We start from the raw sequence: 13,980 nt of genomic DNA, 5'->3' as shown, positions 1-13,980 counted from the left end.
TATTTCACAATCCTTTTCTTAAAATAAAATATTATATTGTAATAAAATAATAATTTATTTAACAGTTAAATGAAGGTATCAAAGTATTACTTATTTTAATAATACAGTTGTGTGGCTTTCCTTTTAAATAAAATATTATATTATAATAAAATAATAATTTATTTTACAGTTTAATGAAGGTACCAAATGATTAATGATTTTAATAATACAGTTGTGTGGCTTTAAATGAAGATACGAAAGTATTACTTATTTTAGAAATACAGTTGTGTGGCTTTCCTTTTAACACATCGCTACAATATATGTTAAATAGTTGTATCGTAACCTGACACGGGTGCACAGTTTTTTTTTTAAATTTTTTACCAAGCAATAGAAATAAAAATTGGATATATGCGGGAGAAGAAAAGAAGAAAAAAAATAAAAACAATGAAAATAGATTTTCAAATTCTATAAAAGCTCCTCATTCATTTTCATTATTTAAAAAAATAATAAATACGATAGATGTGAGCTAACTAAAATGGCACTGCTAGAGGGTAAAGGAAGGACTCTTCTCTAAATATTGGAGAATACAAATTACAACGTCTCGCCGGCGACGGCAACGGGAGATTCTGGTGAAGAGAGCTCTTATCTTGGGAAGTGAATATTACAATCCGTGAAGATGTATGTGTATTGCCCTGGGTGACGCTCCAACAATGAGGTGCGCCTAATCGAAGTGGAAATGAAAATCACTGATGAACCCTAATCGCAAGAACGAAAAGAAACTGCGACAGAAACGTAAAAGGGAAGAAGAAGATGCTAAGTGAAAAGAAAAAGGTGAAAAATGAAATATATTCACTTCTATTAAACAGTAAAATGCAACAGTGTATATATAAGAAAAGGAGAAAGCTTAACAGAAACAGAAAAAAAGTTGGGCCTAAACAACCTAAAAGAACTCAAGAACAAAAATAAGTTATGTTAACACTCAACCACAACCTCTCAACCTTGTTGGTTCAATTTTCATTCCGTTGATCCGTTTAGGTCCATTTTGTATAAATCGCAGTTCGTGTGAGACAAACGGATTGGCCCGTTGACCGCATAAATAAAAAAATATTTATCTTATTTTATTAAAAAAAATCATATCTCACCTACTTATTATTGTAGTGTGACTTTTATTTTATTTTATTTTAAAAGATTAGTCAACTTCATTAAAATATTTAGTACCAAAACTTTGTTAAGATCTCTCATACATTTACATACGTAGAAGAAAATAAATGCAAAAACAAAGTTTTAATTATTTTTAATCAAGTCTTCTAACAACCTTCATACTTGAATTCATAATATTTTTTATCTTAATTAAATGAATTAAAATATGGATAAAATTTTAATTTTTCAGCAGGAGAAATAGTTTTTTTTTTATAATTAATGAATTTTTCTATTTTTAAAAAATATTTTATTTATGTGGGCTGACTCGCAGACTACCTTTTATTAGGGATGCCAATGTGGGATGGACCATGTGGGTCAACCCGTACCCCACTAGCAAAAACTGTGGGGCGGACTCACTAACCCACTGACTTGCTTAAGCCCGTGTGAGCCATTACCGAGTTGGGACGGGTTCACCCACGAACCTGCACAAAAAAAGTAAAATAAAAATTAAAGCAAGTTGTTTTTGGTAGGGCATAACATAACATAAGTTACTTAATTTTTTTCTTAATTCAAAACCTAATTAATTAGATTTGTTATTCGATAAGAGTTTAATTTCATTAATATTTCATATTAAAATATAGACACTTATGAGGATTTATTGTCAATTTATATGTGAACAAGGCAGACGAAACTCCCTCACAATTCTCTATTTATTTTCCAAATAATTAATTCTCATTTCTCTATTTATTTCCAAATTAATATATTACATTACCGTCAAACATGATGCATACACAATTATCCAAATTTTTATTGCTTAAAACTAACACCCTTAAAAAATTATGTATCAAATTAATTTTAAATATTACATAACTTACTACTCAATATATAAACAAGAAAATTAATATATATATATATATATATGACGTGGACAAAGTTGTGTCAAGTTGACACAACTTCACGGGTTGACGTGGTTGTACCACACCAAAGTGAAAATTGTAGCCATGTGAAAATAATCTGAAGATAAAGTTGGCGAGAAAATAAATCATTGCTTGTGGGAAAATAAAGCTGGTGGTGGTCTTGCAATTGGAGTTTCCAATGGTGAGTCAAACTTTTTTATTTGGAACCTATGCAAAGTTGTCAACCATGAATGCAACTTTCAATAGAAGTTGTCAATGATGAATGCAATTTTTACAACTTCTTCCAAAGTTGACAATGATGAAGCAACTTTCAAATTTTTAATAGAAGTTGTTAATGGTGAATGCAACTTTGACAACTTTTTACAAAGTTGTTAACCACGAATGTCACTTTCAATAGAAGTTACCAATAGTAAATGCAACTTTGGAAACTTCTTCCAAGGAAATTTTCGATAGAAGTTATCAATGGTGAAAGTAACTTTCAATAGAAGTTGTCAATGGTGAATACAACTTCAGCAACTTCTTCCAAAGTTGTCAATGATGAAGGCAACTTTTAATAGAAGTTGTCAATAATGAATTCAACTTTGACAACTTCTTACAAAGTTGTCAACCACGAAGGCAACTTTCAATAGAAGTTGTCGATGATGAATGCAACTCTGGAAACTTCTTTCAATAAAAGTTTTCAATAATGAATGCAAGTTTAAGTTTAAAAGTTGACAATGGTGAAAACAACTTTCAATAGAAGTTGTGAATGGTGAATGCAACTTTGACAACTTCTTCCAAAATTGTCAATGACGAAGACAACTATTGAAAGTTGTCAATGATGAATGCAACTTTGGAAACTTCTTTCAATAGAAGTTTTCAATGATGAATAAAAGTTTAATAACTTCTTTCAAAGTGGACAATGGTGAAAGCAACTTTCAATAGAAATTGTCAATGGTGAATGCAACTTTCAATAGAAGTTGTTAATGGTGAATGCAACTTTGACAACTTCTTCTAAAGTTATCAATGGTGAAAATAATTTTCAATAAAAATTGTGAGTGGTGAATGCAACTTTGACAATTTCTTCCAAAATTGTAAATGGTGAAAACAACTTTCAATAAAAGTTGTGAATTACAACTTTGACAATTTTTTCCAAATTTGCCAATGACAAAGACAACTTTCAATAGAAGTTATCAATGCTGAATGCAACTTTGCTAATTTCTTCCAAAGTTGTTAATGATGAAAACAACTTTCAATAAAAGTTGTTAATGGTAAATACAACTTTGACAACTTTTTACGAAATTTGTTAATCACAGACAACTTTCAATAGAAGTTACCAATGGTAAATACAACTTTGAAAACTTCTTCCAAGATAACTTTTATAAGTTAAGTTATCAATGGTGAAAATAACTTTCAATAAAAATTATCAAAGGTAAATGCAACTTTGACAACTTCTTCCAAAGTTGCAAATGATGTTGGCAACTTTCAATACAAGTTGTCAGTGGTGAATGTAACTTTCATTATAACTTATCATTAGTGAATGCAACTTTTAATAGGAATTGTCAATGATGAGTGCAACTTTGGCAACTTCTTCCAAAATTGTCAACCACGAAGCCAACTTTCAGTAGAAGTGTTCATGGATAATGTAACTTTGGAAATTTCTTCCAATATAATTTTCAAATAGAATTAATGGTGAATACAACTTTGACAACTTCTTTCAAAGTTGACAATGGTGAAAAGAACTTTAAATAGAAGTTGTCAATAGTGAATGCAACTTTCAATTAAAGTTGTCAATGATGAAGTCTACTTTAAATTAAAGTTGTCAATGGTGAAAGCAACTCTGGCAAGAACTTGCCAATAATGAATACAACTTTCAGCAGAAGTTGTTAATGTTTAATGTAACTTTGACAACTTCCAAAGCTGCCAATGGTAAGAACAACTTTCAATAGAAGTAGTCAATTGTGAATACAACTTTCAATAAAAGTTGTCAATGATTAAAAGCAACTTTGAGTACTTCTTCCAAAGTTGTCAAACAACTTTCATTAGAAGTTGTCAATAGCCAAGGAAACTTTCAATAGAACTTCATCCAAAGTTGTCAATGGTGAATGCAATTTTGGGAACTTCTTCCAAAGTTGCAAATGGTGAAGACAACTTCTTTGTTAAATTGAAAAAAAAAATTGAAACAAAGTGAAGTGTTGCGTGATGGTTTTCTATACACTAAAAAAAATGTCACATTTGTATCAAGAAAAATTCCAATAATTATGCTAGAATTATATTCAACTCAAACTTAATATTTGTTATATAATGGAATAATAATGGAGTTATTTAACCTTCACTCGTCCTTTTTTTCTACACTTTTTCTTTTCTTAATTCTTGCATTCAAGTAAAAAAAATTGAGGAGAAGGTTCATGGGATACATTGTTTTCTCCTTTTAGTATTTTTTTATAAAATTTCTTGTTTTTAAATAAATATATATTATAATTATTTAATTACAATTATAATTATAATGTAATATTTGAAATTAATTTGATAAATAATTTTTTTATGATGGAATAAATACTTACGTAAAGAAAATAAGAAAATTAATAATCAAACTTGAAATTGAATTTTATTACCAGGCTTATTTGTGCTGACAATTGCTTCTATTATGACCTTCAGTTCTCCAATATGAACATTTTTTTAGTTTATTTGGTTTGTGAGATAAATTTTTTTTTTTATATTTTTCAATAGAAGTTATATTTTTTTTGAGAATCTAGAAAATTTATTATATTTATTACATATTGTAAAAAATAGATAAAAAGGAAGAGAAAAACATATTATATATTGTTTATTTAAGAATTAAAAAATACACTTTTTTAATATATAAAAGACAATATCATTAATAATAAATGAAGGTCACAAAAAATATAATTTTATAAAATCTCCAACTAATAGTAAAAGACATAAATGCTATAGAAAAGTAATTTATATTTTTTGAAGATACATTAACTTTTTGCTTTAGAAAAAATACATCCTTTGTTAAAAAAACATTAGTCATTAAGATTTTGACACACAAATTAAAAATATTTAATTAATATAAATTTAGATAAAATAATTTTTTAAAAATGTCAACTAATGTTTTATCATTCTATACTTTTACACTTTTTAACTACTCACAATAGTAATAAAGAGTGATAATTTATTACAGTAATAACAAGAGAAAAATATCATTTTGTAATAATTTTTTCTTAATGCAAGTATTAGTTCATCTTTTAATCACATAAAAGGATATTATTAAAAAAATATTTCAGAAGATTAAATGCTATATAGTAAATACTAGTAAAGCTTCCTTAAAATAGTTATTCTTTTCAGTTCTACTACATTTCTCTCTCTCCCAAATTAAATATTAATTATATTAATATAAAAATTAACCCAAAATTTTCAAAAACATTTTTTCCGTGTCTTCCCTCTTCCACCAATTCCAAAATTCTCTATTCTCTCTCGTTTCCTTCTCCTCCTTGCATCTGAAAGAAAGCAAGAAGATGGAGGTTGTTTTTTCGTCGACGTTTCTTGACGGTGGAACAGGTTTCTGGAATCTTCGCGCTACTGTTGAGTTGCTCTGCTACACATCTCGTTCGTTGCCTCGTTTCCGTTGCCGTTTGCTTCATCAGCTTCAGAACCCTCTGCATCCTCTTCGGGATTTTTTTGTTCAAAATAGGTTTATTTCATCTCCACTTTTATTTGTTCTTTTCGCTAAGCCACACTTTTTATGTTACTTGCGATTGAGTTTTATTTATTTATGGTGGCGTTTGTTCTTCAATTTTTAGTATTGGCTATCTCCAGTATCGCAATCTATCAAGATAATTATCATCGAAATCAGTCCGTTTATGTTTGAGACAATGGCTGAAGTGAAGGTTATGCTGATTGTGAGTTTTGGCTCAGAAATCTCAGAATCAAGGTAAGCTCTGAAACCTTCTATATTCCATGATTGCTTTTGTCTATCCTATCCTTAGCTTAGTATCGTGTTGAATTGCTTGTTGTGCTTGGGGTCTCCCACACGTACCTTTGTGATTCCTTGGTTATTTCCTTGCAATTGTTGTCGTTGATGTTGACCTTGTTATGGTTATAGTGTTAGGAATTAAGGATTCAAAAGAGATAAGGAGAGTAATATGACTGAAGAAAGAGAATTTTATTGATTGAATCTCACAAGTATAATGGCTCTTCAGAGAGGAGGTTGCTCTCGTTTCACAGAAGGACCTATCCCTGTCACAACAATTTAGTCTTTTTCATACCCCCATAAACCCTCAAGTGCTCCATAGTATACCCTTCCTCTCTCTTTGCCATTACTGCCTCAACAGTCCTAACCAACTTCTGTATTTTGCCCACTACCGTCTTCTATTTTTCCTTTGATATACTAACAAAGGTTTTGGGTCAGCTTGTGAATGACCTTGATTCCCTTTCTTAACAATATTTCCCCTCCACAAAAACCTTGTTCTCAAGGTTGAATTCCGGAAATTTTTGTTGTATTATTGTATAGTTGCCTCCTCCCGTGATGTATTCTGCCATTGAATCAGCAGTTACCGTACCGTTTCTTCTCCTTGCTCTACCATCCTAGTTCCCAACACTTGATATGGTTGTAGTCTTGTGGAATGGCACTGTAATCCTACTGGAAATTCTGATTCTACTGGATGATCTCCTACTGCCAACTTAGCTGAGAAACATGAAAAACTGGTGAATTAATTTCTGGCCTGCACTGGAAGCTGTAACTGAAAAGCCACTGCTCCTATCGCCTAGAACACTTCATAGGTCCCATAGAAGCCAACTGCCAGTTTTGATGCAGTCTTGTAGGCATTGAACTTGTCAATAAGGACGACTATTTGAATAAACCCGATCTCCCACCTTTATTTTTGATGGATCCCATGCATATTAGCATATCTCGTCATGTGATACCGGGCTCTTCCAAAATGATATTTCAACTGTTTAAAGCTTCGTTCCTCTCCATTAGGTCTTGTACTACTGCTTCTACCAAAATCTCTCCTAGAATAATTCTAGCTATTGAAGGAGGAGCCCTTCCATATATCGCCTCGAATGGTGTACACTTTGCCGTCGTTAATAACGGGGTATTATACCAATATTCTGCCCATGGAACAAACTCCGCCCAAGCCTTCAGTTGTTCAGAAGTGAAACATCGTAAATAAGTTTTCAAAGTTCTGTTCAGTAATATAGTGCCTTGTCTTCTAAAGAGTTCCTGTCCAAAAGAGACTAAGAAATACTAAATATCACTTACCTTTGAAGTTGGAATACCATGCAAACTGACCACCTCTCTTAGGAAAACATCAGCTATAGAACGAGCAGAATAAGGATGTTTGAGAAAAATAAAATGGCCATTTTCTCAATCTGTCCACTACTAAGAGAATTGCATCATAAAATCCATACCGATATCCTCCCATATGGCATTTGGAATAGGAAATGGCTTCAGTAGTCCTGCGGGTGACGAAGCCTGATATTTGCTACGTTGACACGTATGATAAGCTGCTACAAACTCAGTTACCATCTTCTTCATCCCTTTCCATTATATAGATTGAGCACAACGTCTATACGTGCGATAAACCCCTAAATGTCCTTCTGAAATAGTCGAGTGATATTCTTAGGAAAACATCAGCAATAGAACGAGCTGAATAAGGAGTCTTGAGAAAAATAAAATGGTCATTTTACCCAATCAGTCCACCACTATCAGAATTGCATCATACTCCTTATAATTAGGTAATCCCACCACAAAATCCATACGGATATCCTATATGACATCTATACTTGTGATAAACCCCTGAATGTCCTTCTGAAACATTCGAGTGATATTCTTGCAATAATTTCTGTATTCAAATGGAAGAGGCTGCCATGTTCCAGGGTATATTTACCATGGGAGTCAGTATCCTGTTTAAGCTCATCTTTAATTTTTTGACTAAACAGGATCAACTTATAGTTCCTTGTCTATTTCTGAAACTTCCTGCCAATAAGGTCTGGCAACTCTTGATCTTCCACTTTTCTCGTTAACGCATCTGTTTCCTTATTTGAAGCTCCCATTTATATACAATGTCAAATTCGTATCCCAACTACTTGAACAACCAATTTTGTTGATTTTGTGCTGTAATCCTCTACACTAATAGATATCTTAAATTTTTTTATCCGTGTAAACTGTGAACTTTTGTCCTAATAAGTAGGGTCGTTAATGTTAAGTAACCAATACTAAAGCCATCAATTCCTTCCCATATAGACTTGCGGTATCGGATAATGGTTTTCGGAAGAGCGCTTTAGGATTCCTACCTTGAGCTAACACTGGCCCTATTCCCTTTCCTGAAGTATAGCATTCAATGGGAAAAAGGTTGAGAAAAATCTGGCATCGCAAGGTCCGGGGCAGAGGTGATTTGCTTCCTTAAGTTGTTCAAATACTTTCTGGTATCCAACTAAATTTCCCTTTTTTAACAAATCTGTCACAGGTCTAACTACCTTTCCATATCCACGAATAAATCTCCAAGAATATCCCATCAAACCTAGAAAACCCTAGAGCTTTGACTGTCTTGGGGTTGGGTCAATTCGTTATTGTTTCCACCTTCTTATTAATTATCCACTGCATCCCTTTCTTAGATATAAAAAATGAACTAAGCATTCTACTTCAGTTTTTCCAAAACTGCATTTTTTTACGTGTAGAATAGGAAGAAGGCAACTAAAGGTGATCCAAATCTGTATCAGTATGTTTAATAGTATGCCATTTGATCCTTCAGTCTACTTGTTAATTATCGGTTTCAATGCTATAGGAGAGAAAACAGGGATTGAGGTCAAATCTTGGGTTTTTTTAGGAAAAAGAAGAAACTCAGCTTATTTTCTTAAATAATTAAGCTTATTAAGCCTTGAACCCCCTGCTACCTGGTATCTGGCTTTGGATCCTCCTGAATTTACTTATATTTTTTTTTTAACGAATTGTTGACAATTTAAATAGTGAATTGGCTTTGGTGTCAACTATCAAGTAACTGCCAATTGGTGACATCATATATTTAGAAGCCGAGTAAATGTGATAAAGAAACAAAATCAGAGGGTTTAAACATATTGTTAGTCCTAAATAGAAATGTATTTTTTTTTCTATTTTTGTTTTTTTTTAAATTAAAATGACCACTCGATATTAATTAATCATTTATGTGTTAAATAAAATATTAACTGATTATTTTAAGTACTAATCTTATAGTATAATATCGACATAAATAATTTTATAAAGACTCTTTAAAATTCAGAAACTAAATATTATTTTCTATCTTGAAAAGAATATTAAGAACTAAAAATAATTATTTAAAATTTTGGAGGGATGAAAGTTAGAGAAAGTTATTTTAGAAGGATTTAAACTAAATATCACGTCTTTTAGGAGGACTAAAAATGTAATTTCAAATTTTATGGGAATGAAAACAAATAAAAAATTTCAGTGACAAAGGAAATTTAAATGAATTAAAAATATTTTTAAGGATATTAACAAAAAAATTAGCCAGCTTTATACCTAACATGCAATTTTTGTTATTCATTTATTTATTTCCTCTCTGATGGTGTGGAATTTTTGTTATTTGTTGTTATTGTTTTGTTTCTGTTGGTTTTATGAATCTATGCTATCGATTATTTACGTATTGGATGGCGTGTCATGCATGTAGGAAAATATATCTAAATTAGGCATCATTCATGTTTTCATTCCTTTTAACTTTTTCATGTCTCATTAATTTAAAATAAATTTAATCAATAATTACTTTATTAGCGAGTATGTAATTGAATCCAATGAATTTATACGCTCTTTTCAAGTGTTATATATATACACAGAGAGAGACACTTTTTAAATGTTAATAAAATAAAAAGAGTAAATAGTAGATTGGTACACTTATTAATGCAAAATGAATTTTGAAACAATTAATCAACCTGTTTTTAGGTGGGTCGGATTGTAAGTTTCAGCGGGCAAGTTTATTTGTCTTGTCTCATTTGGTCATAAAAAAATATGTTCTGAAGTTGCAATAGACCAATCTGCAAGACCAACCGTTTTATTTTTTTTAATTAATAATACAAATTTATAAAAGTTTTTGGGTGGTTCTGTTTTCATTTTTGTTATAATAGTAATATTGTATTTAGTACTAAATATTTGTGATGGGAGGATCAATGAAGATGGAATGTATTTATTGGATAATTTGTTTTATGTGTAATGTTGGAGTCAAAATAATTAGAATTGTAAAGTGTAGATACAAAAGGGTTATTATATATTTTATTTTCATTTTTCACCTTATTTATTTTTTAGTTTTTTGGTATGTTAACGGTCAACTTGTACATTAATAAAGACGAACTTTAATTAAAATTGTAAAGTGTAGATACAAAAGGGTTATTATATATTTTATTTTCCTTTTTTCACCTTATTTATTTTTTAGTTTTTTAGTAGGTTAACGTGAACTTGTACATTAATATAGACGAACTTTACTTTTCAACGTATATTTTACTAGGCAACTTGTTTTTTTTAGTACATCTCGTACAAAAGTAGTAAGAAGAGTCTTAACTTTAAAATTTAAGTCTTATGTTAAACTTTTATTAGAGTAAGTTAATTAGCACAGTGGATGCTATAAAATTATGAACTAGACTATGGAACATTTACCATCCAAGAGTGGTATAAGAAACTTATGAGTTTGTTTTTTTTCATATTTGAAAAGAGTTTTATTATGCTACATTACATTTAATCATCTCACAACATATTTTTATAAATTTTGATCCAATAATAAATTTTACAAGATCCACATTTTATAACTTTTTATTTGTACTTTATTTTTTTACAACTTAAAAAATTAATTTAATTATTATAATTATATATTAATTGATTGTGAAGATGACTTTTGATATTCAAATATTATTTTTGTTGTTAAGGCCCGTATTCTTATATAAAACTAAATTCTTAATTTTAAGACCTTTATTATGTTATTGAATATGCTTTTATACAAGACTGAGTCTTAATAATATCAACCTTAGAATATTAATTTTAATATTTCAATAATTTTTTGTGATAAGAAACTGAAGTATAAATTATAAATTCTTGTAAGATCTCATTATTAGAGTGAAATTTGTAAAAATATAATGAGTTGTTTAAAAGTAAAGTGAAATAAAATCATACTTAAGTTTCTTATAACAACTTTTACATTAAGGTATATATATATATATATATATATATATATTTGTGTTGTCATAACTTGTATTATTGTTTAGATTATAAGTGCTATATGTTATAGTTTTTGTTTTATAAACATACGTAGTATTATGTATGATAACGAAACTAAACATTACACATAATACATATTATGCTTATCACACTTTCATCAATATATATTACAAATTCCACTGCTGATTTATTGTTAATAAGATAAAGGTAATCATTAACAAACATTTCTAATAAACAGTTTAAACTAAAATATTTGCAACAGGACTTTGGAAATCCTTATCCACATCTTTAATGGGCAATGTAATTTATTACTAGATTTATTTCATATTGTAAAGTCAACTTCAGGATTTTATGTCAGGATGACTTATACACGTGCTTGTGTTAAATGTAAAACCATTTTTAACTTCTCACTAGTGAATTAGTGAAATTAAGATATCTATTTTTTTTAACAAGTTTCATGTTTAATACCTAAACCTTTAAAATAAAATATCATCTTTGTAATCATCACAATACACATAGAAAAGGCTCACACATATAATGTACCATAGTAAAGATATTAACATATATATTATATTATTCTCATCTAAATACATCCCAATAAAATATCTCACACGAATTTATCATACATAGTTCTTAAATCATCATCATACTCCTAACTAAATGTTTATTTTTTTAATACATTCAAAATTTAAATTATTAATTTCTTTTAATTTATAATTTTTTAAATTTTTTTGAAACTGTGTAAAATAGAGAGGTAAACACAAAAAGATACTAGATAGAAAAATAAAAATAAAAGAATTTAGATGAAGAATAAAGTGTAAATAGTGCTATAAGATTCAATGTTTATAATTATAACATATATGAATTTAGAGTTTCTCGAGTATAATGTTATATATAATTAGGATAATTATTTATAAAAAAAATCATCCTTAAGATAATGTTATTATATAATGTGGGGGATTGTTGCTTATACCTCTATATTATTCCATACATAATGGTTATTAGATCATAACCTTTATATATGGTTAATTATTTTCCCTTCCAACTTTTTTCTCTTCTTGCTTTCTTCTTCATTATTGTTGTTTTTTTTTTTGTGCGCCTTTTATTTACTTCTCATTGTTGTCATTAATATCTTGTTTTTATTGTGTTTATGTACAGTTTTGTATTCTTGATATGCTTTCTTTATTATTTTTTTCCACTTTCAGTGTAGAACGAATTGAGATTTGGAGTTTGATACTGCTTACTCATCTTCTGCTTGCCGGTTGCAGTTGTGCGCCACCTTCGAAGTTCCTTAGCTCCACAACCTTTGCTCCCTTATTAGGTTAGTAATTTTAGAGTTTTTATTTTAATTTTTTTTATTGTTTGTAATGAATTATTAGTTAGATTGTTATTTATATGTAAGTAAATTATTAGTTAGATTATTATTTAAATTATTAATTAAATTCATCGTTTAATTGTAAAAATAGATTATTAGTTAGGTTATTATTTAAATTATTAGTTAGATTATTAATTTAATTGTAAAATTATAATTGATTAATTAGTTAGATTAAACAATACAAGTTAACTAATAGAAAAAAAACATAATAAACAAATTGAAAAAAAAAACTACCTAACAATTTTAACTAAAATCATTGAAACAAACGACAATTTTAACTAAAACTGTTACCTCGCTTATATTTTCTTACTATGTTCTTTTAAATGACATACATTAAAACGTCGTTTAATCAAGTAATCATGATTTATGATATATAAATAAATGATAATTAAGACAATAACCATCATAATTTAATGTAGAATTGTTTATATTAAATTATTTTAAACAACGTTCAGATTTTAAAATCATTCTCTAATGACTTTAAAAGTTGTAGTATAAACACTTTTTTAAACTAATTTTCCTTTAATAAATTATTGCAAATTTTGCATAACTATCTCCTTCATATTATTTTGAAATTTAGAAAGGACAATATTAGTTCATTGAGATAACATTTCAAAGTCTGAGATATACTCTCGTGCCTACTTATTGAATATAATACTATTAGAAAGGAATTAGTATAATGTATTACTAAATTTTAGAATGATTTAATAAATAAAAAATTCGTTTAAAAATTGATTGTAAATCAACAAAATAAGTTTTAGAAAAGAAATATTGCTTTAATAAATTTTTCGTTTGAATGATAATTATGAGAGAGAGACACCATCAATTAAAAACATTTTTTTATTTTATTTTCTTAAAAATTTAGTGAGTAAAATCCATCAACCAATTCCATTGAAGATTGAAGTTTTCTAACTTACCGCCGCTTAGTTCAACTTCTCTCTCTGTATGAGAGAAGATATTGTAGTATTTTATTATTGTGATATTCCTACGTGGTATGTTATCACTTTTCTAATGTTCATGTAAACTCCATTCTTCTAAGATGCACAACTATAAATTTTAATATTAGTTGAACCGTTCATTAAATTTAAGAATGTTTTTAGTGGTAACCAATTTCAAGTTGCACATATTCTTATTCCATATATTTGGATTTTTTAGGGAAGTTATTAGTAACAAAATCAAGTAAGAAAAGTTAAGATTTAACAAACTTTATTATTTCCTTTATCATCTCTAAACTATTCAGTTACAATAAATAATATGATACATAAAAATGTAATTAAATAAGAAGTCGGACTATATTATTATTATTTACTCAGTTTGTTTAGCATGAGAACATTATTAACCCTTTTTAAAAGATTGAAAAAAAATAGTATAAATAAATTGATTTGATAGAG

General features: G+C 28.6%; 1 long non-coding RNA gene across 1 annotated transcript; it reads left to right on the top strand.

The window, feature by feature from the left end:
• The first annotated feature begins 5,445 nt into the window (after positions 1-5,445).
• On the top strand, positions 5,446-12,687 carry LOC137812297 (uncharacterized). Its single transcript, XR_011081245.1, has 3 exons — positions 5,446-5,712; positions 5,822-5,952; positions 12,420-12,687. It is a non-coding gene; the product is annotated as an uncharacterized lncRNA (long non-coding RNA).
• The last annotated feature ends 1,293 nt before the right edge of the window (positions 12,688-13,980 follow it).

The sequence above is a fragment of the Phaseolus vulgaris genome, chromosome 2 (genome assembly GCF_000499845.2).
Source record: "Phaseolus vulgaris cultivar G19833 chromosome 2, P. vulgaris v2.0, whole genome shotgun sequence".
NCBI classification, from domain to species: domain Eukaryota; kingdom Viridiplantae; phylum Streptophyta; class Magnoliopsida; order Fabales; family Fabaceae; genus Phaseolus; species Phaseolus vulgaris.
This window is presented reverse-complemented; position numbering and strand designations above follow the sequence as displayed.